This window comes from Podarcis bocagei (assembly GCF_964188305.1).
Source record: "Podarcis bocagei genome assembly, chromosome: 16".
In the NCBI taxonomy this organism is placed as follows: Eukaryota; Metazoa; Chordata; class Lepidosauria; order Squamata; family Lacertidae; genus Podarcis; species Podarcis bocagei.
In genome coordinates, this window is record NC_138142.1 from 42,092,330 (window position 1) to 42,116,927 (window position 24,598).

At 47.2% G+C, this 24,598-nt stretch overlaps 1 protein-coding gene across 5 annotated transcripts in view; it reads right to left on the bottom strand.

The window, feature by feature from the left end:
• RORC (RAR related orphan receptor C) overlaps nt 1–24,598 on the bottom strand; it is a 204,518-nt gene that overhangs the window by 15,333 nt on the left and 164,587 nt on the right. The window lies entirely within an intron of this gene.

Genomic DNA, 24,598 nt, shown 5'->3' on the forward strand with positions numbered 1-24,598 from the left:
TGCGTTCATTAGGAGCTCGCAGAAATTAGGGTTGTTTTTGTTATTGCAACTGATTTGTTAATCGCTTTCCAAACGAGCGCCTCTAGGCGATTCACACACACACACACGAGGTAAGCAAGAACAGTTTAAAAAACACAAAAGCAACATATAGGCTTAAAAGAAGACTAAAACTCTAACAAGTTGCAAAGACCCATTTGTGCAGCTGGGAAAGCCTGTTGGAACAAAAAATCTCCAGTTATTTCTGATGCCTCTCGCCAGGGATGCTGTTCCACAGAACAGGGACGGCCACACTAAAAGCCCCTGGGCTGGGTTCCTGTGGAGGGGGATACCGAGATCTTTGAAGCGTGCAGGAAAGGCGCTCTCATGGATTGAAGAAATCTACTAGGTGTATATGGGATGCGGGTGGCGCTGTGGTCTAAACCACAGAGCCTAGGACTTGCCGATCAGAAGGTTGGCAGTTCGAATCCCTGTGACGGGGTGAGCTCCCGTTGCTCGATCCCTGCTCCTGTCAAACTAGCAGTTCGAAAGCACGTCAAAGTGCAAGTAGATAAATAGGTACCGCTCCGGTGGGAAGGTAAACGGCGTTTCCACGCGCTGCTCTGGTTCGCCAGAAGCGGCTTAGTCATGCTGGCCACATGACCCGGAAGCTGTACGCCGGCTCCCTTGGCCAGTAAAGCGAGATGAGCGCCGCAACCCCAGAGTCGGCCACGACTGGACCTAATGGTCAGGGGTCCTTTACCTTTACCTTTTTTACTAGGTGTATAAGGGCTAAAGCGGTCTCTCCATTTACCTGCTTCTGAGCTGTATAGGGAGTTAGGAACTCATCCTTGCACACATTATGTCATTAAAAACTTGGTTCACTTCGTCACACATTAGTTAAAATGGTATTGATCTCACTCAGCCCTGCTTGGACTACTGCCATGCACTCTACGTGGGGCTACCTTTGAAGGTGACCCGGAAACTACAACTAATCCAGAATGCGGCAGCTAGACTGGGGACTGGGAGTGGCCGCCGAGACCACATAACACCGGTCTTGAAAGACCTACATTGGCTTTCCGAGCACAATTCAAAGTGTTGGTGCTGACCTTTAGAGCCCTAAATGGCCTCGGTCCAGTATATCTGAAGGAGCGTCTCCACCCCCATCGTTCTGCCCGGACACTGAGATCCAGCTCCGAGGGCCTTCTGGCGGTTCCCTCCCTGCGAGATGTGAGGTTACAGGGAACCAGGCAGAGGCCCCAGATCTCACAGGTTCTGATTTGAACTCCAAACTTCACTGCTGAGAGCACAAAGTACCCCGTCGCCCTTGAAAGATGCTACCTGGCTTTTGCTACTGCCAGGAAATAAGGCAAAAGAGTTAGAGAGGAAATGGACGTCTTTGGAGCCCAACACCCCAGTGAGTGACATTATGGGGCTTGTCAGGAAAGAGTTATTCTTCTGTCGTTTTTCCAGACTGTTTAGGAAAGATAGGTACATTTTGTTCCCATTTGGCAAAAAGCACCAGCTGCAGTACAGACCTTGTTCCACTAGGGGGCACCCTTGTACTACATTCTTCCTCGCTGGCTTTCAGAACACCACCCGGCAAGAGAGCCTCTGAGCATATGAGAAGTGTCCGACTCTTTCGGCTTTCAAAATCCTTACCAGCTCACATGTTTTCGGTAGGGGTTTGAGGTGGTAAGGGAAGGGACTTCCTTCTCATACTTTCTAGGAACCAAACGAAAACTCCCCACCTTTCACAGGGACCTGAGTTCGAATCCTGCCTGAACCAGTCACCACAGAGAAGTCACTACCTCTCAGTTTTGCAGGAAAGTGGGCCTAGGTCCCTGGAGTTGCTGTTAGGACCAATGAAATAGCTCAGTGCTTTTGCAAACTGGAAAGGATGGCGTGAAGACAGATTTTTAGCAGGGCCCTTAGTCTGGGGCTGCCTGCCTGCCTTACATAAGTTACACAATACCTCTGTCTGGATATTTCCCAAAAAATCCCCTACACAGGTTTGGGGCAGAGCTAAAAGGATCTGTATTGTGTGGGAGAATATAAATGGAATACACCCCAATATCTCCAAATCTCACCCCCTGGGAACCAAGATGTTGGTTCCTCTCTTGTTGCTTTCATGCCGGCGACCAAAAACACGTCATTTTTAGTTGTGAATTTCTTCCCCTCAACCCCTTTTGGGTCGATTTGGTCTTTCGCTTGCAATTGAGGTGGTTCTGCCTTTGCTACCATGCTAACAGTCGCCGCAGGACTCCTGGGTCCTTTCCCAAGTCTCTCAACTGCAGAACCTTCTTTTTCAAAGCCACCGCGCATCCCCGGGAACACGAGCCGCGAGCCGCAAATCGTCGTTGACAACAGTGCCCTAAGGCGCATGCAGAGACCATTTCCCTGCTGACCCCGCTGAATAACCGCAGCTCAGCTGTGGCGAGCGATGGCAGGGGGAGCAACGAGGCAGCGGCTTCGAGGCAGAACGACCCCCTCCGCTTCTCGCACCAGAAATGTTTAACCACCCTGGGGTGGCACCGGGGAGAACCCACCGTGCGGAGGCAGGGATGTCGGCGCAGCAAACCACACGAAAGGGGAGAGGGCTGCATCCTACCTCTGCAGGTGGCTGTGGGAAGGGGAGACGGAAGACCCCCGAGACGTGAAATAGAAGCATAAGAAAATCTATTTTCCCACCCTTTGTCACGGCATTTTATATGACGTTAAGAAGAGCTTGGCTGCTGGATCAGACCCCAAAGACCCATCTGGTCCAGTATCCGGCACTCTTTCACATGACCCCTAGCCCATGTGCAGAGAGGCGGCTTGCACCCGTGTCCACAGTAATGTGCACACAAGCCTTGCCCCTCAGCTCATGCGTGTGGGTAGAAATTAGATCTGGAGTGGGTGCATTTTGCTGCAGGGTTAGGTCTTACGAGCTGCACCTCATCTCAATCCTACTCAAACAGATCCATTGACATTAATAATAATAATAATAATAATAATAATAATAATAATAATAATTTATTATTTATACCCCGCCTATCTGGCTGGGTTTCCCCAGCCACTCTGGGCGGCTTCCAACAAAACACTAAAATATAATAACCTATTAAACATTAAAAGCTTCCTTAAACAGGGCTGCCTTCTGATGTCTTCTAAAAGTTTGGTACTTATTTTTCTCTTTGACATCTGCTGGAAGGGCGTTCCACAGGGCGGGCGCCACCACCGAGAAGGCCCTCTGCCTGTTTCACTGTAGCTTGGCTTCTTGCAGAGAGGGAACCGCCAGAAGGCCCTCAGAGCTGGACCTCAGAGTCTGGGCAGAACGATGGGGGTGGAGATGCTCCTTCAGGGAGACTGGGCCAAGGCCGTTTAGGGCTTTCAAGGTCAGCACCAACACTTTGAATCGTGCTCGGAAACGTACTGGGAGCCAGTGTAGGTATTTCAATACCGGTGTTATGTGGTCCCGGCAGCCGCTCCCAGTCCCAGTCTAGCTGCCGCATTCTGGATTAATTGCAGTTTCCGGGTCACCTTCAAAGGTAGCCCCACGCAGAGCGCATTGCAGTAGTCCAAGCGAGAGATAACCAGAGCATGCACCACGTGGCACACGCTCATTAATTTCAATGGGTCTACACTGAGTAGGGAGTTATACTGCTGGCTACAAACCTAAGTTGTTTGCGCCTGACTCAAGTTGCCATCCCCTGGAAGTCTAGTTTAAAAAATAATAATGAAGTCAATCTGGAAAAGTTGACATCTGTCCATTCCTGCCTTAGTCCACCTTGCAGGGCTGTCACAAGGAGACCCTCAGGGCACTCTCTCTGCTTTGTGAGAATCTATGGGTCTTTACAGGCAGGGAAAACGGCACTTTTTTTTGCATTGCATCACCTGCAGCTACCTTAGTGTAATGTCATATTAATAATAGAAAGGGGAGGAAAATTAAACCACGGAGGCCAGTGGTTTCTTCCCTGAACCACAAGAAGCCGCATGAGTCAGCCCCTAAATTAGTCAGCCCGTCCACCTTGAAGATTCTGCCAGTAAAGAACAACTCTCACTTTTATACAGAGATTGATGCCAGTAAATCCGCCCTCCTGACGTGAGGTCAACAGAGCTCTGGGTGCACACGATTGGGTCGATTGCAAAATGAAGAGGAGAGCAAAAACACACAAACCAAATAAGCAAAAAAAATAATCATATATGTATCTGTATTTTATATACGTGCTGATGCGGTTCGGAAACGGGGAGTTGATTCCCGTCTAGGCTCCGCGTCACAGCTTCCATTGCCTCATCGGAAATGGCGCTTGCGTCAGCAGAAAAAGGAATGAAGGCGGACCCTGTTTGCTCCGGGCGAGGAGCTGTGCTAAAAATCCGCTCTTTCGAGACAAACAGAGCCCCCTCCCCAATTCTCCGTTGTCCTTCAGGGGAAGAGATTCGGTTCTGTTTGCAGCGAAAAGCAATCTTCACTTCAGCTGTGTTCGCAGCATACATTTAAAGCACTATAATACCATTTTAAATGATCATGGCCCCCCAAAGGATTCTGGGAGCTGTGGTTTGTTAATGGTGCTGAGAGCTGTTTGGTGCCTCAATTTATCCCACAGAGCTAAAATTCCCCAAGAGGGACTGATTGTTAAACTACTCTGAGAATTGCAGTTTTGTGGGGCTGTCCTAACTACTTCCGGCACCCTTAACAAATTTAAGAATTCTGGGGGCAGCCATGGCTGTTTAAAACGGTATAACAGGGCTTTAAAAGCATGGGGTGAATGTGGCTCTAATCTGCACTTTCAGAGAAGTATCCTTTGAAATTTGCACTGCTCTGAATTTTGCAATCTAATTCTCCAGTCCAGTTGTGTGCAGAAAAATACTATACTAGTGTAAAGTGTGCATTGAAATGCATGCTTTTCAGTGAAAATAACATGCTTAAAATGCGCCAGGGAAACCGTTATGCAAAGAAATGTGTGCATTAAAAAAAAACTGCATATGGAAATGTGTGCAACAAGAGAAATTTTGGACCGAAATGTCGACGAATTTTCATGAGGACTTTAAAAATACATATCGCAAATTGATGAGGAAACACAGAGGACTGAACTCAAACTGAAAGAATGAGAAACCAAAGTGGGCACATTCGCCCATCCTTAGTTGCCACCATCTTGAACGTAATGCCAGTGGGAATTGAAGAGCAGGGTGGAGAGAAAACGACAAACAGATTTTTTGGGTGCCAAATGGTGTTACAGAAATGAGAAAGGATGACAAATGTCGCTGGGTTGGACTCCAGGCTCAGAAACTACAGGAAAACTCCCTGCCCCCTTGTGAAACTGCTGACTATCAAGAGCGCAAGGCAAATTGGAGGGCCTGCCTGACAGAAGATGGCAACCCCAGGCTGCGTTACTATAGCAACCGGACAGGGCCCGACACCATCTTGCCTTCGTTTTTCAAGAACACCACACTAGGGCGCCTTTGAAAAGGCCCTACCCCAAACAGAAAACATGGGCTCCCTTGGGCATGAGTGAATTGTGTATGTGTCGGGTGTCATCTGAACCGACAAACACAACAAGTACACAATCTGGGCATCACATGGAGTCACAGTAGGGTTCTTTGTTCGTGTGGCATCTGCCCAATGTGTTCACGCACTCTCATGCATCAGGAAAAGCAAAGCATAGGAACGAACAATGCAACCTATGAGGGCACTGAGATCATTCTCTATTTTTTTTTGGCCACATTTCTTATCCCTTTCCATTTTTGAATCCATGACCTGAGGGGTGGATTTCATGGCCTGATGCATCAAAGTGTGCAGGATGCATAGCTCTCTGGAGAAAATGGGGAAATCGAAATGAGGTTGTAGCAGAAGATATCTAGATCAGCATCACTCCAGGAGCAACTCTCTTAAGGAGGAAAGGTTGTCGTGTTGAGGACTTTTTAGTGCAGAGAAAAAGCGAAGAAAAGGTGACGTGATAGAAGTCTGTAAGATTATGCCTGGCCTGGACATTCAGTGAAAACCGAACGTTGGAAGATTCAAAACAGAGAAAAGAAAGTCCTTCTCCGTGCAGCGCAGAAACTGTGGACCTTGCTTCTCGACCCTCAGACCCTTGACTTTGTGACTCCTTGCTTCCTGACCCTCAGACCCTTGACTTCGTGACTCCTTGCTTCCTGACCCTCAGACTCTTGACTTCGTGACTCCTTGCTTCTCGACCCTCGGACCCTTGACTTCGTGACTCCTTGCTTCTCGACCCTCAGACCCTTGACTTCATGACTCCTTGCTTCTCGACCCTCAGACCCTTGACTTCATGACTCCTTGCTTCCTGACCCTCAGACCCTTGACTTCGTGACTCCTTGCTTCCTGACCCTCAGACCCTTGACTTCGTGACTCCTTGCTTCTCGACCCTCAGACCCTTGACTTTGTGACTCCTTGCTTCCTGACCCTCAGACCCTTGACTTCGTGACTCCTTGCTTCCTGACCCTCAGACTCTTGACTTCGTGACTCCCTGCTTCCTGACCCTCGGACCCCTGACTTCATGACTCCTTGCTTCCTGACCCTCAGACCCTTGACTTCGTGACTCCTTGCTTCCTGACCCTCAGACCCTTGACTTTGTGACTCCTTGCTTCCTAACCCTCGGACCCCTGACTTCGTGACTCCTTGCTTCCTGACCCTCAGACCCTTGACTTCGTGACTCCTTGCTTCCTGACCCTCAGACCCTTGACTTCATGACTCCTTGCTTCTTGACCCTCGGACCCCTGACTTCGTGACTCCTTGCTTCCTGACCCTCGGACCCCTGACTTCGTGACTCCTTGCTTTTCGACCCTCGGACCCTTGACTTCGTGACTCCTTGCTTCCTGACCCTCAGACTCTTGACTTCGTGACTCCTTGCTTCCTGACCCTCGGACCCTTGACTTCGTGACTCCTTGCTTCTTGACCCTCGGACCCCTGACTTCGTGACTCCTTGCTTCCTGACCCTCGGACCCCTGACTTCGTGACTCCTTGCTTTTCGACCCTCGGACCCTTGACTTCGTGACTCCTTGCTTCCTGACCCTCAGACTCTTGACTTCGTGACTCCTTGCTTCCTGACCCTCGGACCCTTGACTTCATGGCTCCTTGCTTCTCGACCCTCAGACTCTTGACTTCATGACTCGTTTCTCGACCCTCGGACCCTTGACTTCATGACTCCTTGCTTTTCGACCCTCGGACCCCTGACTTCATGACTCCCTGTTCCTCGACCCTCGGACCCCTGATTTCGTGACTCCTTGCTTCCTGACCCTCGGACCCCTGACTTCATGACTCTCGTTCCTGCTCCCACCCCGCCATCTTGCCCCGGTCCTGATGTCCCCAGCCGGGACTTCGATCGCCCATAGACCGGACCGTGACACTCGGATCCTGCTTGCAACTTTCCCACAGGCAACTTGGTTGGCCACTGTGAGAACAGGATGCTGCCCCAGGTGGTCTCCTTTGGCCTGACTCAGCATGGTCTCCTTTTGTTATTAAAAGGGGGAAAGTAACCCCGTTTTTTTCCAAATCCCGAAGGGACCTGGATTGGGGAGGCAGCCAAATGAGCACTCCTAGCTGCACATGGGAGAAGAGGACAGTTGTCTGCTGGCTAGCGCATGCGCCACAATGCTCTGGGCCAAGGAACGCATCAGCAGCCACCCTAAGGGCGTGGGGCTCAAAGGAAACCATTGCTTGCAATTCTCCCCGCACAGCGTTTCCCAAACCGGTCGAGATTACAATCTGTTTGATGAGGCAGTTTAACCCTCTGCCCTTTGGGGCCGACAACTCTTTCCCCCCTCCCTGATTGGGGTCGTGGGGAAGAGGCGCCGAGGGGGTATGTGAACTAGGCGAGAGGGGCGGCAGCGGGTGAGTGGGGCAGAAAGTGGCTGCTGGCTTTTCAGAGACCCAGGCAGGGGTGTGTGGGTTTGGTTTCCAGGAAACCCTAAACCTTTTATTTCTTTCTTTTGGTGTGTTTTCTAAGAGGGGCTGAAGATGTCAGTAGACCCAGGAGTGGTATAGCTGTTTGTGAACTGCCAAGGGTCCTGATAACATCAGAGGATGCCGTGGCGAGGAGAACGTAATCGGTAAGGGGGCTCATTTCTGCTCCCAGCTGCGGTATTTGGGGTCACAAAGGCACAGGCACCAGCTGTGACAGACTGTGGGTAGGAGATTATAAAAAAGAAAACTCACCTAGCTCTTCTATACAAAACAGAGAGAGCTGAATAAACCATCAGGCACCCAACACGCTACAGAGCGCCACTCTGGACCAATCTGAGCCCCCTGCTGCCCTCCTTTCCCAAGGCACCCAGAACAGCCCTGAGCTTGGGGTCCCTGGGAAACCATCCTTTTCCTGATTTTCCCTTTGGGGGCAAGTTTTTTTTTTTTAATGTTCATGTGTAGAGTTGAATAATAAGTGGCATTCTGATGTTCCACAACTCTAGCCTGGACTTTTGAAAATGTAATCACTTGAATCTGTGACAGCCCATCTACATGTGCAAGATGTTCCTTGCAGGTTAGAACCACCCAGCGGCTGGCCTGAATGGGAGGATGTTAACGGCACTTTCCGTTCTCTGACACTCTGATCCTAAAAGGTAAAGGGACCCCTGACCATTAGGTCTAGTCATGACCAACTCTGGGGTTGCGGCGCTCATCTCACTTTACTGGCCGAGGGAGCCGGCGTACAGCTTCCGGGTCATGTGGCCAGCAGGACTAAGCCGCTTCTGGCGAACCAGAGCAGCGCATGGAAACGCCGTTTACCTTCCGCCGCAGCGGTACCTATTTATCTACTTGCACTTTGACATGCTTTCAAACTGCTAGGTTGGCAGGAGCAGGGACCGAGCAACGGGAGCTCACCCCGTGGCGGGGATTCGAACCACCGACCTTCTGATCAGCAAGTCCTAGGCTCTGTGGTTTAACCCACAGCGCCACCCGCTCTGATCCTAGGCACCTATACTTGCAAGCAGCCAAATTGTTTCGGGAAAAACAATGGACATGTGTTCCCGCAGTTGTTCCTGAACTACGGCACCATTACCCTTGACCGTTGCTCGTGTTCGTGGCAGCTGATGGGAGTCCTAGCACCTGGAAAACATCACAGATGCTCCCCGTCCCTGTGTTAAACTCTTACTGATGTTGGGGTTATGGTCATGGCTGAGTCACTGGCTCCCACTGGGTTCGCCCCTTCCCGCTCAGAGCCCTCCCTTCCCCAAAGAGGGGATCCCACTCCTGACACCACTTCCTGACCTCCCGGGAAGGCAAAGAGCGCCCCTTTGCAACCACAGCCTGCCTTCCTGTCCCTGCTGCCCCCCTTGGTATCTGGGAAGTCCACAACATGCCAGGAAAGGGTTTTGAACCGGGCCAACTCTAGGTTTGAAAGGCTACCACCGGCACGTTCGACACGGCATCGAAATCTGCTCTCGCTCAAAAATTGCACCTGTTATAAAAGAGAGAGCAAAACAAAACCCAGCCGCAACGCAGGATGAAAGGCAAAGAGGCATTCGAGATGACTGTGTGTTTATTGCTGCCGATTCATGGCCCCCCTCCCCTTCCTTCCCCCCCTCGCAGCGTAGGGGCAGCCGCAGCAGCAGCGTGGAGGAAGGCTGAGTCGTTGACACCCTCGCCACATGAATCAAAGCAGGAAAGACGCACAACACAGCAGGCGCCCCCGGGAGAGATGGAAACCCAACTCCCACCCGGTGTGCGTGTCTTACTCAGTTCGCCCGGGCACTCTGGCAAGAGTGAAGGTGCAAGGGAAACAAACCCAAACTCCCTTTGCCGTGACCGAGAGTGGCAGGACCCGAGGGGTCCTGGGACGCAAAGAGCCCTGCGAGGCTTGGGGACGGAGAACATCAAGGGGAGCTAGGGTGGCGTAGCGGGTCGAGTGCAGACCTTGGGGAGACCACGGTTCAAATCATTCCCCTAGGAAGTGGATTTCCATGGGTCAATCCCTGCCTCTCAGCCTAACCTACCTCACAGGGCTGTTGCGGGGATTAAACGAGGGGGGGGGACCATATACAATGGTACCTCGGGTTAAGTACTTAATTCGTTCTGGAGGTCCGTACTTAACCTGAAACTGTTCTTAACCTGAAGCACCACTTCAGCTAATGGGGCCTCCTGCTGCTGTCGCGCCGCCGGAGCACGATTTCTGTTCTCATCCTGAAGCAAAGTTCTTAACCTGAAGCAATATTTCTGGGTTAGCAGAGTCTGTAACCTGAAGTGTTTGTAACCTGAAGCGTATGTAACCTGAGGTACCACTGTATGTGGTCTCTCTCGCCCTGATCTGTGTCTCTCTCGCCCTGATCCACGTGACGGTCACCTCCAGACTTGATTATTGTAACTCGCTCTACGTGGGGCTGCGCTTGAGACTGACCCAGAAACTCCAGTGGGTGCAGAATGCCGCAGCGAGACTCCTTATGGGGTCCTCACCGCAGGATCACATTCACCCGGTGCTATACCAGCTGCACTGGCTCCCGGTGGAGTACAGGATCAGGTTTAAGGTGCTGGTTTTAACCTTTTACACCCTATACAGCCTAGGACCCTCGTACCTATGGGACCGCCTCTCCTGGTATGTCCCACGGAGGACCTTACGGTCTTCAAATAAAAACATCTTGGAAATCTTGGTCCACAGGGAAGTTAGGCTGGCCTCAATCAGAGCCAGGGCTTTTTCGGCTGACTGGACCTAATGGTCAGGGGTCCCTTTACCTTTTACCTTTAGATCGCAGTCTCTTGGGAGTTGGACATGCCTTGTGTAAACCATACTGAGGTACACGGATTGAGGGTTTGGGTCACTCTGGTTTTAGATAGTACATGGGTAAAGGTAAAGGGACCCCTGACCATTAGGTCCAGTCACAGACGACTCTGGGTTTGCGGCGCTCATCTCGCTTTACTGGCCAAGGGAGCCGGCTTACAGCTTCCGGGTCATGTGGCCAGCATGACTAAGCCGCTTCTGGCGAACCAGAGCAGCACATGGAAACGCCGTTTACCTTCCCGTCGGAGTGGTACCTTTCACTTTGACGTGCTTTCGAACTGCTAGGTTGGCAGGAGCAGGGACCGAGCAACGGGAGCTCACCCCGTCGCGGGGATTCTAACCGCCAACCGTCTGATCGGCAAGTCCTAGGCTCTGTGGTTTAACCCACAGTGCCACCCGCGTCCCTTGACTCAGAGTAGACCCACTGAAATAGCCTCCTCCTTATTGACCCAATGATGACCGTGCTCCACTGAGCCCAGGATTTGTACACCAATTGCCTCAACCTTCGGCTGCTCCCGTAAAGAGCAGGGTGGCTATCACAGCAGAACATCACCTGTGGGGCAAAGCTCACCTGCCTCTGCCCCCACTGCCAGAGAAAGGATGCTTCTGGGTACCAGTTGCTGGGAACTTCAGGTTGACGACGGAGAAACCTTTCCATTTCTCGCAATTTCTCCTGTTTTCCACCTGAGTTTGCAATTTTATCTTAAACTCCTCCCAAAAATGTGGCAATATTTTACACACCATTTTTCCTAAAATGCAATTTTTTGGGTGTGTGTGTGTGTGTGTGTGATTGTCTCATAAAACATTTTTTTAAATGTTATTTTTTATTTGTTTTTCCCCAAAGGTTTTTAACAAGTTTACCTCACATACAATATATCATTCACTTACATTTCCCTTTTTGACTTCCCACCTCTCCCGCCGTGGTGTTTTTATTCTTATCTTTATTCTTATCCTATTAATTGCTGCATTATACTTATTGCTCACCCCTCCCATACTCCATCTTGTCATTTTTTAAAAATGTGATTTTCACCAACATTCCCCACATAATAGAGGAAATGAAGAACAAGCGGTCCTCATCTAGCCCAGAACCCTGTTCTCATAATTTATTTGGCAGGGGAAAAAACCGAGAATTATGTATAAGCTGCTTACGGACATAAAAGAAAGAGGAGGCTTTTCCCTGCCTGATTTGAAGATATATTTTGAAGCAGCGGCCTTCTGCTGGATTAAATTAGAAAATGAGGGTATTTTGGACTTGGAGGGACTGGATAATAGGTTTGGATGGCATGCATATCTTTGGTATGATAAAGTAAAGGCCCATAGTGGTTTTAAGAACTATATAATAAGGGAGGCGCTTTATAATGTATGGATTAGATATCAGGATCTTTTGGTAAGAAAAACACCCAAATGGATTTCACCAGTGGAAGCTCAAGTACAAAAAAGTTAAATATGGAGAATAAGTGGTTGAGATATTCTGACTTACTGATAGGCGATGCTGAGAACCCTGTTCTCACAGTGGTCAAATGCCCTTAAGAACCTAAGAATCGAGATAGACTATTCTGGACCAGGAGGTTCCATAAGGACCGAAGAAGGCTCCAGTTGAATGAGCCCGGCATCCTGTTCTCACAGTGGCCGCCCAGGCGCAAAACCCGAAAACTGAAGATGAACCCGGTTTGAACACAGGCTTCAAAAAGGCAGGGAGGATTATTTTGGAAAATATGTGTGTCTTTATATTTTCTTGCTTCTCGCCCCGCAACCTGTCTCTGACCCGAGACTGTCTTCCCACAGCTCTATGATTCAGCTCCGCTGCCTCGCCCCTTACTGACGGCGATTTGCCCCCAAGCAAAAGTTCCTCTGCCGTCAGTCGTTTATCCCTTTGATTGTGACTCACAAAACAGGAACACGACTGCAGTGATTTCGGCACCCAAACAAAGTGGTCGCGGTTGCAGCGACCAAGTCTAGATCAGCCCTTCGCCCGCCTGTGGAAGCCCAGCCAACATGGCGACCAGACACGGATGGCCTTTGAATTTATCAAATACTATTTTATTTATATCCCCCCCCCCCAGCTGAAGCCGGGCTCAGAGCGGCTAACATCAGTAAAAGCAACACAGTTTACATAAAATCACAATCAATTAATCCTCTTTTAAAGACGCCCACGCTGGTTTGAGGATGTAAGATTAATGTTTGTTTATAGAAAGTTTATTTGTGAGGTGTTATATGTTGGATTGGACGAAGTGAATTTTGTTTCTGCATAGCGGATGGAGGAAGAATCGGAAGTTCTTTAGTTTCTGAATCTTATTTTTCTACCTTTCTCTTTCTTTCTTTCTTTCTTTCTTTCTTTCTTTCTTTCTTTCTTTCTTTCTCCTTCTCTATTTCTTTCTCCCCATCCTGCCCCTTTGTGTTTTTATTGCACCTAGATAAAAGTCTTGGTTCGGTTTGGCAAGAGATTTTAAGTTTTGCATTTCCCCTCTGCAGACCTTAATAAAATTTATTAAAAGATAAATACAGTCGCCCAAGATGGCGGCCATCTCTGCCTGCTGTGGGAGGGAGTTCCGCAGTCTAACCATGTACTGGATTAAGGACTTTTTTCCCATCTCTCCTGAATCTCCCAACACTCAGCTTCCTTGGAAGTCCACGTGTTCTAGTGTTACGACAGGGAGGAAAACATTTTCTCTATCCACTTTTATAGAATCATAGAATTGGAAGGGACCCAATGGTCATCTAGTCCAACCCCCTGGAATGCAGGAATCTCAGCTAAAGCATCCATGACAGATGGCCATCCAACCTCTGCTTAAACACCTCCAAGGAAGGAGAGTCCACCACTTCTAGTGGGCGTCTGTTCCACTGTCGAACAGCTCTTACTGTCAGAAAGTTTCCCCCAAATGTTTAGTGGGAATCTCCTTACTTGTAACATGAAGCCACTGGTTCAAGTCCTACCCTTAAGAGAAACATCATTTCATAATCCTCTATCAAGTTACTTCCTTCTTGACTTTTCTCTAAACCAAGAAGTCCCAAATGCTGTGCCCTTATCTTACAGGTGAGTTGCTCCACCCCTTTGATCATTTTGGCTGCCCCTCCTTTTTCCCCACACTAAAGGGGTCTGAACGGAAGGCCTTGGGGCCATAGCACATAATACAACAACAACAACAGCAACAACAATAATTTATTATTTATACCCCGCCCATCTGGCTGGGTTTCCCCAGCCACTCTGGGCGGCTTCCAAAAGAATATTAAAATACTATAATACATCAAACATTAAAAGCTTCCCTAAACAGGGAACCAGTTACAGGGAACCAGGCAGAGGGCCTTCTCGGTGGTGGCACCTGCCCTGTGGAACACCCTCCCACCAGATGTCAAAGAGAACAACAACTACCAGACTTTTAGAAGACATCTAAAGGCAGCCCTGTTTTGGGAAGCTTTTAATGTTTAATAGGTTACTGTATTTTAGTGTTTTGTTGGAAGCTGCCCAGAGTGGCTGGGGAAACCCAGCCAGATGGGCAGGTATAAATAAATTATTATTATTATTATAAGAACACCAGAAGAGATCAGTTTGTTAGAGGGTGGTCCTGATAACGTCGAGGTTGCAGGTTCAATCCCTGTACAGGACACCTGCGTATTGATGCATCGCAGAGGGTTGGGACTAGATGATCTGCAGGGTCCCTTCCAATTCTATGCTTCCATGGTTCTATAGCTCTGTGGCTGGATCAGGCCAAAGGGGCCCATCTAGCCTAACATTCTTCTCCCACAGTGGCCACATGCCCTTAAGAACCTGCAAATCCATATTGACTGCCTCTGGACCTGCAGGTTCCATAAGAAGAGCTCTGTCAAACAAAACTAGGCTATTTATGTATGCAACGTCAGCAGCAAGGCTTATAGTGGCAAAACACTGGAAAGACAAAAATACACCCACTAAAGAGGAATGGGTAGTCAAATTGTGCGAGTACTTGGAGCTCGCAAAGCTGACAGATGCAATAAGAGATAAACCTAAAAAGTTGGTGAAAGAAGAATGGGAATGTTTAACTAATTATTTAGGGGACAAGGGCTCAGCAAGAAAGATCTGGCCTTGTTTAGAATGATGCCACATAGAGAAATGCTCCCTGATACCAAGATGAGGGATTCCTTTGGAATGCGGATAGAGTTAATTGATAAGAATAATGATCTGTTGTGAGCTTGACGGAAGTGTACAATAGATGAGCTTTCCTGCTTTGGCTCATCTTCCTTTTTCTTCCTTTTTCTATTTTTCTATTCTTTTATCTTTCCCATAGTTGCTTATGTTCTGTGTCATGTACTTCGATATTTTTTCTAGTCCCCCCCCCATTACTATTAAGGAATTTTCCTTTGTAATTTTGTTTGTCTATATTTATATGTACCTGTTTAAAGCAAAATAAAAGTTTAAAAAAGAAAAGAAAAAAAAGAAGGGGCCAACCAGGTAAGATGATGACATCAAACTCCAGAACTCAATTAAATCAGCACTTTTGAATTGATTTGTTTCGGACTCAACCAAAAGCTCAGTCCTCTCCCACACAACTACAGGTATTAATTCGGCAGAGCGAAGTTAGGAAGTTTGCATCATTACCAAATGCTAGAAAGGTCATGGTTTTTTGCGCGTGCGTGTATCTGCGATATCTGCTGTCGTTACTTTTCTCGTTCTTCATTTGCTGTGTTTTGACGGCTGTCTTTTTAAAGTATCCGCTTCCTCGTATTTCGGTGCATCGTTTTTATTCTCTGCGTTTTTTAACGGAGAAATCGCTTTGAGGTATTTCACCGGAGGCGATTCATAAATGGAATCGAATCAAACACGCAAAATGATATAGCGGTTTAACATTGCAAGCAGCCAACCTGAAATTATTCAAGGCAGAGGACATCTCTATAGAAATCTTATTCGGCGGCATTTCTAGCCAGTGAATGGGGACACAGGCTTTAGAAACACGTTGGAAGAAAAGTAAGAAAGAGACCACAAGACAGAAGGTTATAAAATTAGGTGTGGCACAGAGAAGGAAGGTGGATGGAGAATAGCTTTCCTCTCTTTCTATCCTAACACTAGAATTTGTGGACGGCCAATGAAGCCAAATGTTGGAAGATTCAGGACAGAGAAAATAAAATATTTCTTTAGTTAAACTATGGATCTCCCTCCTGCAGGGGCCAGAGTGGTTTAACAGCCAACGCCTCTTCTCAGGGGAACTCTGGGAATTGCAGTTCTCCAAGAGAAATAGTGGCTCGCCTGACCACTCTCGGCACCCGTTACAAACTACAGCTCCCAGAATCCTCTGGGGAAAGCCAGGACTGCTTAGAGTGGCACCATAGTGCTTTACATGGAGGAATGTGGCCTGTGCGTTTGTGTGTGTGGAAAATAGAGTACCGTACAAAGGAAAGAATGCATGCGTCACCTCACTCACTTAAACCTCTGGCCCTGTCCATCACAGGCATACAGCCCTTAGGAAGTCTGCCAAGAAGGGAGTGTGGCCCTCAGTAATAATAATAATAATAATAATAATAATAATAATAATAATAATAATAATAATAATTCACCCACACCCATCTGACCCGGCTGCCCCAGCCACTCTGGGCAGCTCCCAGCAGAATATTAAAACACAAAGAATATCAAACATTAAAACCCTCCCTGAACAGGACTGCATTCAGAAGTCTTCCAAAAGCCAGATTGTTCCTTGATATCTGATGGGATGGCGTTCCTCAGGGCAGGTGCCACCACCGAGAAGGCCCTCTGCCTGGTTCCTTATAACCTCACTTGTTGCAATGAGGGAACCACCAGAAGGTTCTTGGAGCTGGACCTCCGTGGGGGGGGGGGGGCAAAGCTTCCCTGCCCCCTGATCTATCTGCTTAGCATTTCTCAAGGGGAATAAATAATAATATAATATTTCTACCCTGCCCATCTGGCTGGGTTCCCCCAGCGACTCTGGGCAGCTTCCAACAGAAGGTTAAAAATACATTAAAACATCGGTTGTTATTAGCCAAAAATTGAAAATCACAAGAAATACCAACAATAGAAGAATGCAGATGAAGATGTTGTATTTTTTGGAGCTGGCCGACCTGACTGGAAGAATCCATGACCAGAAAGAGGAGGAGACACAAGAGGACTGGAAGAAATTCAATGAATATTTAGCTAAATATTGTAATATAAGATAAATAGAAAATCATCGGAAGTAATAAATAGGTCTAGGGGTAGAATAAGGATATGTGGTAGTAAACATTAAGGATTGGAATATTAATAAAGGAGAAGAGATTAGTAAATGAAAGGAGTTAATATTATTAGAAACATGAACTTGGAGAACTGCTATATGAATGTGATAGAATGAAATTCAGTTAGAGGGGATTCGAGGAAGTCAGTTAGCAATGTTAAGAGAATTAGGTATTAGAAGAAATAATTCCTTTGTGTGTTTAATTTTATTGTATTGTAGTGTGTTTTTCTTTGTTGTGTGTTTCGTCATGTCATTTTGTGATGAATGTTGAAAACCAATATTTTTTTTTTGAAAACAAAAACACCAGTCGTTAAAAACTTCCCTAAACAGGGCTGCCTGCAAAACCTACAGAGGTGCTTGTGGCCACGACAAACCCACCGGACTCTAGTGATGCTGCAAAACTCTCCGCAGGCAGGTGCGTGCTTTAAAAGGAGGTGCCGGTGGCAGCTTGAGGGGGTCTCCGACGGGTGCTACAAGCGGCGGCAGTGCGATGGGGGGCAAAACTGCCGTGAGGAACGGAGAAGAAGGGTTTGCACGCGAAGCTTAAGCCACAGAGCTGACGCTTCAAAGAGGAGCTCGCTGGTTCCTCCGTCAGGCCTTGAAAACAAGCCTCCCCCCTCAATTTCCTCCCGTTGCTTTAACATTTCGGTCTGCTGGTGCATGGTGTCAACCCACATCCGAGTTCCATCAACCTACTCAAGGCTTTCTCCCCACATCCCATCTTTTCAGCCCCCCGAGGACGGGAAAAACCTTCTCTGAAAGGAGCCCATGGATGGCTCCCGGACCGGTTCCGGGTGCAACCCCCAGGGCAGTTTATTCCATCTCCCCAACATTTCCCTAACCAGTGGTTTCTGCGTTACATCTGAGCTTCCGCACTGCACAGAAGCTAATGCTAGGAAACTAATGGACTACAACACATGCCTAAACATCAGGGGGGAATTTCTGATGGTAAGGGCTGTTCGACTGTGGAATGGTCTCCTTTGGGAAATTGTGGTCTCTCCTTCCTTGGAGGTTTTTAAGCAGAGGTTGGGTGGCCATCTGTCATGGATGCTTCCAGTTGAGATGGCTGCATTGGGGGGGGGGTTGGACTAGATGACCCTGGGGTCCCTTACGACTCTACAATTATATGATTCAGTGTTTTTCGACCCCATAAAGAATGTGTTTCCCTGTTTTAATTCTGCATGATATTTGAGCTTTCACATGCCACAAAAGCCACTTCCACATAATGGACTATAACGTAGGTTTAGCACTTACTCGCATGTTATTTGATTCGGGGGGGGGGGGAGAGTTTGCAGCCCCCAGAACCTGGAAAACTGCAGGCATAAAGTGACAAACTTTGGGGCGCTATACAGTGGTACCTCTGGTTGCGAACGGGATCCGTTGCAGAGGCCCGTTCGCAACATGAAAAGAGCGCAACCCGCAGTGGCGCATCTGTGCGCCTGCACGGGTTGCGATCCGCTGCTTCTGCGCATGCGCGTGACGTCATTTTGTGCCTCTGTGCATGCAGCGAAACCCAGAAGTAACCCTTTCCGCGAGACGTAACCTGAAAGAACGTAACATGAAGCGGACATAACATGAGATATGACTGTCTCAGCAAAACATTTTCTCCTGCCAACTTTATGGGGGAATTTGCAGGCGAACCAACGGCAGCATGCGCAGAAAAGATGCGGCGGAGTTGCATTGCTCAATGACGTCTGTTGTCGCTCCTGATGGCACCCACTGCCACAAATGAAATTTAGTGTGACGTGTGGATCTATCGGCCAAAAAGCCACAGTTCCATAGCACAACAGGTGCCGCCGTAATGTGAAATGAATGTTTTAAAATGGCGCAGAAGCTCTGGGCATTCTAACAGGGAAAATTAGCACAATACATTAATACCTCGTGTTATGTTTTGCTTCCTGATATGTTTTTTCAGGTTGTGTCCCGTGGCGACCCGGAAGTACCGGAAAGCGTACTTTCGGGTTTCACTGCTCGTGCATGTGGAGACGCACAAAATGATGTCACATGCATGCGCAGAAGTGGCAAATCGCAACCGGCGCATGCGCAGACGCGCCGCTGCGGGTTGCGTTCTGCTCATGTTGCGAACGGGCCTCCGGAACGGATCCCGTTCGCAACCAGAGGTACCACTGTATAAACCCTGTGCCAGAATCCGGCCTCAGCTTTTCCTTGAGAGATGCAGGCAGACCAAGCAGCCCCCAAAACATTTATTCAACAAGGTGTGTGCTGTGGCTATCAATCTCAACCCAGAATCGGGGAGGTTCCCAATTGAACCTGAAACTTTCTGTATGTGCTGCAAGTGCTCTGCTGTCTAAGCTACCTCCCCTTTCCCCCCCATTAAGGTTCCAGTCCTCATGGCTCTGAATGGAAGACAGATTTAAATAGGGGCATAAGAAAGCTGCCCTACTGAATCGGAAACATCCGGGTTCCCATGCACCCACGGAAGACCTTCTCCCTCGCCCTGTCCAAATGCAAAGCAGAAGCTCTCGGGATCAGGGCCACCCGCTGCAAAGAACCTTTAGGCCACCAGGGGTCACTGTGCGCTCACCAGTCCCAGCTAGCAATTGTAAATTGCGCAGGAAGGTAAAGGGAACAACTAATTTTACATTGCAATCAGCAATATAAAATTAAAACCACACACACTGAAATTAAATTTGCCCATCACCTTTTGCAAAACCTTGGGATCCCCTATCTCCCATCTGATAGTCTGTGACAGATTAGCCCAGCAGATTTTTATCTGACACAGACGAAAGGCATTTATTTCTCAGAACAGAGAGTGGGAAGGAAGGTGTAGGTTGAGGGGGGGGGGTGAGAAGGAAAGCAAGAGGGGGGGGAGCCTTAAAAAAACAGTGCCCATTTCACCACACGCAGAAAAACGGAAGGTGGCAACTAATTTTGAAGTCTTCACACCCTTTTCAAAACCCCGGAGAAAGGCGTTTTGCGCACGGAAAAGATTTTAAGCAGAGTGAGCGGTGATCTCCCTTCAGGGAGATTGCCAGAGGAATGGCTTTTCTGGTTTCTGGGCGCCTGCCAAAAATTTAAGTTGTGGGGAGCGGGAAAGAAGCTGTTAAGTCAAGCGCAAAGTGTTTCCTTGAGAAACCTCTGGGGCAAGTTGAGTGAGGCAGGGACCCTCTTTGTTGCTTAAACTGACAGGGTTAAAAAAAAAGCAACAAACATGCGGACAGGGCAAGAGAAAGAGGGTACAGCTGAGTCGAAGCGAAGGTTTTGGAAGTCCCAGCAGAGATTTAAATGTGGGCTTAGACAAGTGGTGGTGGGGACAGATGTTGTTGGACTCAGTCCCATCAGTTTGCATAGCTAGCAGCCAGGGATTATGAAAGCCTAGCAATGTATCGAGACCCCCAGATTCCTCATCCCTGGCCTAGGTGAATTCCTATGGCGTACAACGATGCAATCTTCTGTATCATCATCATACACAAATTTATCAGTGTTGTGTTCAATTGCTCAGCATATAACTACTGAAATTAATGAACCTATGGTAGCCGCGCTCATTAACTCTCAGTAAAAGGTAAAGGTAAAGGGACCCCTGACCATTAGGTCCAGTCGTGGCCGACTCTGGGGTTGCGGCGCTCATCTCGCTTTATTGGCTGAGGGAGCCGGCGTACAGCTTCTGGGTCATGTGGCATGACTAAGGTTGATTTTCCCTCTATTTAAGACAGGCACCCCCAAAATCAGCCCTCCAGATTTTTTGGGACTACAGTTCCCATCATCCCTGACCACTGGTCCTGCTAGCTAGGGATGATGGGAGTTGTAGTCCCCAAAACATCTGGAGGGCGGAGTTTGGGGATGCCTGATTTAAGAGCTCCTTTCTATAGATTGGGTATATTTTTGGTTAAGGAAAACTTCTTCCCATATTACTGAGACGGCTGCAAAATACATTCAGATCTGGACAATTTTTCGGGTCAGTTCCTAGTGGGGTGGAATGTTCAGGTGGTATTCGATGCTAGTCCTACGCTGAGTAGACCCACTGAAGTTCATATACACGACTAAGTTAGGCTTCTTAATTTCAATGGGTGCAACTCTGAGTGGGACTTCGCTGGATGAAACCATCGGTATTTTGCTGACACTCGATTCCTGGGTGCTGCTGCTTTTGGAAGATCCACAATGCTGATTTGAGTGATTTCATGTTTTGAAACAACATTGCTCGTTTTTAAGGCTGAAATAGGTGTTGAGGACTACCTCATTATTATTATTTGTCTTGAGCTCACTTCCCAACATTTATGCATCAGTTAGGAATTGTTTTCTTTTCTTTTCTTTCCCTGAGTCTTCATGAAGATACATCGCCATTATATTTGCGTCTTGTTCTAACCAGCTGCATACTTTAATTGTGTGTTCACTTCTATCGGTCAGCGACCACAACAAATAAACCATTCATTCAAGTTTATCAGAGCTCCTTACTAACTGCTATTACTAAGTATGACAAACTGAAACAACCCAGCTTTCTTCTGAATAATTTGTCACTTCGCAATGAGGACTAGCGGCAACCAGTTTCAAGATTCAAGTTTCAGTTCCTGTCTGCAGATACTTGCCTCGGCATTTGCTAAACTCCACAAAATCATCCAGACCGCTTTATATTGAATCTGAGCCCCCCCCCGCTAAAACACCTTGAGGACTAGTGCCAAATATTTTAATTTTAGATTTTTTTTAATTGCCTAAACATAGAACTGTTTCATAAGAGCCCTTTTGAAGAGGCCAAAAATAATAAAAATAGTTTAAGAATGACTTTCAGAGTGCAGAGAAACACGTCGAATTAGTAGGTAATTCAAACAATTAGCTTTAAAGATGACACTTTTTTAAAAAAAAACAACAACACAGAAATATTTGCGGTCCAGATGAAGGAAGATTAAAGCATGTGGGAGTGTGGCAGAGCTAAGAAAATATGAATAGCTTCAGTTACATAAGACAGTGCTGGATATCAGAAATACATCTTCTACTGAAATTCAGAAAAGTGTGGCTATAAAATAAGTGGATGGGCTCGATCCTGACCTTCTTTTGGAAAGAAGTTATATACTGATTTTAAGAGTATTGCAAGCTCTGCATGGATCAAACAACAATTTTGTAAGGTAGGACAGTTCTTACTAAGACACACTCAAAACTGGGGATGGGCAAATCTGTCCATTTTGGCTCCTCTCGGTTTCTCATTTTCCCCCAGTCTCAAGTTCATTTTCCTGCATTTCCATATCAGTTTGACAATTTTTGAAAGAAGCCCTCAATTAAAGCCATCTGCAGATTTCGCCTCGTATACACTGTTGCAATTTTGTCCAATATGCAAATGCTTGCAAAGCGATTTCCCCTAATTTTAATGTGCTTTTGTACGCTCCTGTCGCAAAAGTGCATTTTTACACACTCGTAACCCCAGTTATGTGCATCTTTGGAGACATTACTTGGAGGGAAGACTGCACTGCAAAATTCAGAGAAATGCAAATGGCAAAGGACGGCCAAGTTTCAGTTTGCCTACCGTTTTTGAAAGGGCAAATTATAACGGCAGGCACCCTCCTACTGACCCTAACCTTAAGTCCGTGTTAATCAGACACAGAAGCTTGTTCTGTTCACCTTCGGCTCTTTCTGCCGTCTCCCTGGCATCCATCCTTGGGGGAGCAGAAGACCTGGTCCCTCCTTTCTCCTTTGTCAAGTGCAGATCAATGGTAGTCCATTAATAGCATTAAAACCATGATTCTACCCAGCAAGAGTTTCACACCTGACCGACTGGGGGTGCTCCATTTAACCCTGAAAAACTCAGGTTGTCTTTGTGAAAGGAGGAGATCTGGGGAGAGGCTGACTCAAGAGACTTCTAAATGGCCAGGCAATGGAGAAAGAAAAATATATTTGCCCCCCCAACCCAGGAAAATCAACATGATGTAACACGACTCAGCAACCCCCCACCCAGAAAGAACAGAATATGCATGAGCCTGATTTGAATTAAATATACCTGGATTTAATAAGGATGAGAATATTTTAACTGGGGTGTGTAGAGAAACAACCCGTGATTCATTACCAGAAGGAAACGGTTTTAAATTCCCCCTGTCATTCTCGACTGTGTCGAATGCCGAGTACCAGCAAGAAACAGGCAAACTCCCATTGCAAATCTTGATGCAGCACAGATATGTGAAGAGGTCGCGAATTAAACTACCGCTGTTTCCTTTCATCCGTAAAATGGAGAGAATAAGAGCAAACTTGCACTGACTTTCAGTGACTGTATGACCAAGATACATCGAAAGGTATCCCGAAGGCTAAAAAAAAGTGATGATCACTTTTAGTATTTGCTTTTTAAATAACGGCAGTGCCAGAGAAGGGGTCCTTGTAAAGCCATCTAGTCAAACCAACTGCTCAGTGCCAGATATCGAGAGTTAAGTCCACCCTGATGGATGGCTGCCCATCTGGAAGAGCTCTGGTGTGAGAGAGAGTTCATCACAACCCTTTTGGAAACTGCTGAATTGCTCTGAACTGCTGAGAACTTTCAGCCAAAATCTCTCCCCCCCCCCATAACTTAATCCCATTACAGTCTCACCTTCTTGCAAAGCCAAGAAAAACTCTACGGTCCCATCCCTGCGATAGACAAGGGATGTGAGGTGGCATTTTATTCATTCATTGGAAGGATCTATAATCTGCACCCATAAATTCCAGAGCTAAAATTACAACCAAGATGTTTAACCAAGGACCATGAAATCCACCAATCTAGGATGTAAAATAAAATGAAATGTCCTCATGAAAATTCACTAGCCCTCTTGTGCAAATTTCTCCTAACAGACACACGGGCAAATATTTTTCCCAACGCACATTTTGGCAAAGCCGTTTCCCTGTATTCCCTAAAATGACACTATTTGGGGGTGCATATCTCATTTTTACCAATGTGCATATGCCTTTTTTTCCTTTTTGATGCAATGCTGGCTGGAGAACCAGACTGCAAAATTCGCAAGTGTGCGAATTTCAAAGGACGGCGAAGTTTCGGCTAGGAAAGTATAAATTAGGTCCGGATCACCTTTCCATGGGAACCAGTTCAAATTCGAGCTGATTAACAAGGCAACCAAAGACAGGTTGCAGCCAAACAGGATCAGACAAATGTAAAACACGGTTTATATATAAGCTATACATACAATTCAAATTTCTCGCCAAATCCCTACTCTACAGCCTCCAGGAATGTAGGCAGGAAATTCAGCATTGCACACCGTTATCAGCTCACCAGCAATATTAGCATTATTACTGTTTTGAAGGCGGTTCCTTGAGCAACACAGCCCTTAAATTAGGAAAGCCACAACTTTGGCTCTGCTCAGGGATTGGGCCTTTCGGGGTCCCATAAAAAAACATGAGTGTTCCATGTGGTGGATATGTACATAACCAAAAAGTTTGGGGGAAAATATAATATAATGAAGAACCTGTTTAAATGGGTATTTCCAAAAGACCAGACCTTTTCCTTACATGTATAATAGGGACAGCTGTCCCAAAGAGAGTGATCAAACTATTTATGTCTGTGATAACGGCAGCTAGAATATTATATGCACAGAAATGGGAAGAAGAGGCAGTTCCAACAAAGGAAGAGTGGTTTTTGAAAGCAATGGACTATGCAGAAACAGCGAAATTTAGAGATCAAAATGACCAACTCTTCATAGAGGACTTTCATGGACTATATTTATATCTCGCCGAAGAATTGATGCTTTCGAATTCTGGTGCTGGAGGAGACTCTAGAGAGTCCCATGGACTGCAAGAAGA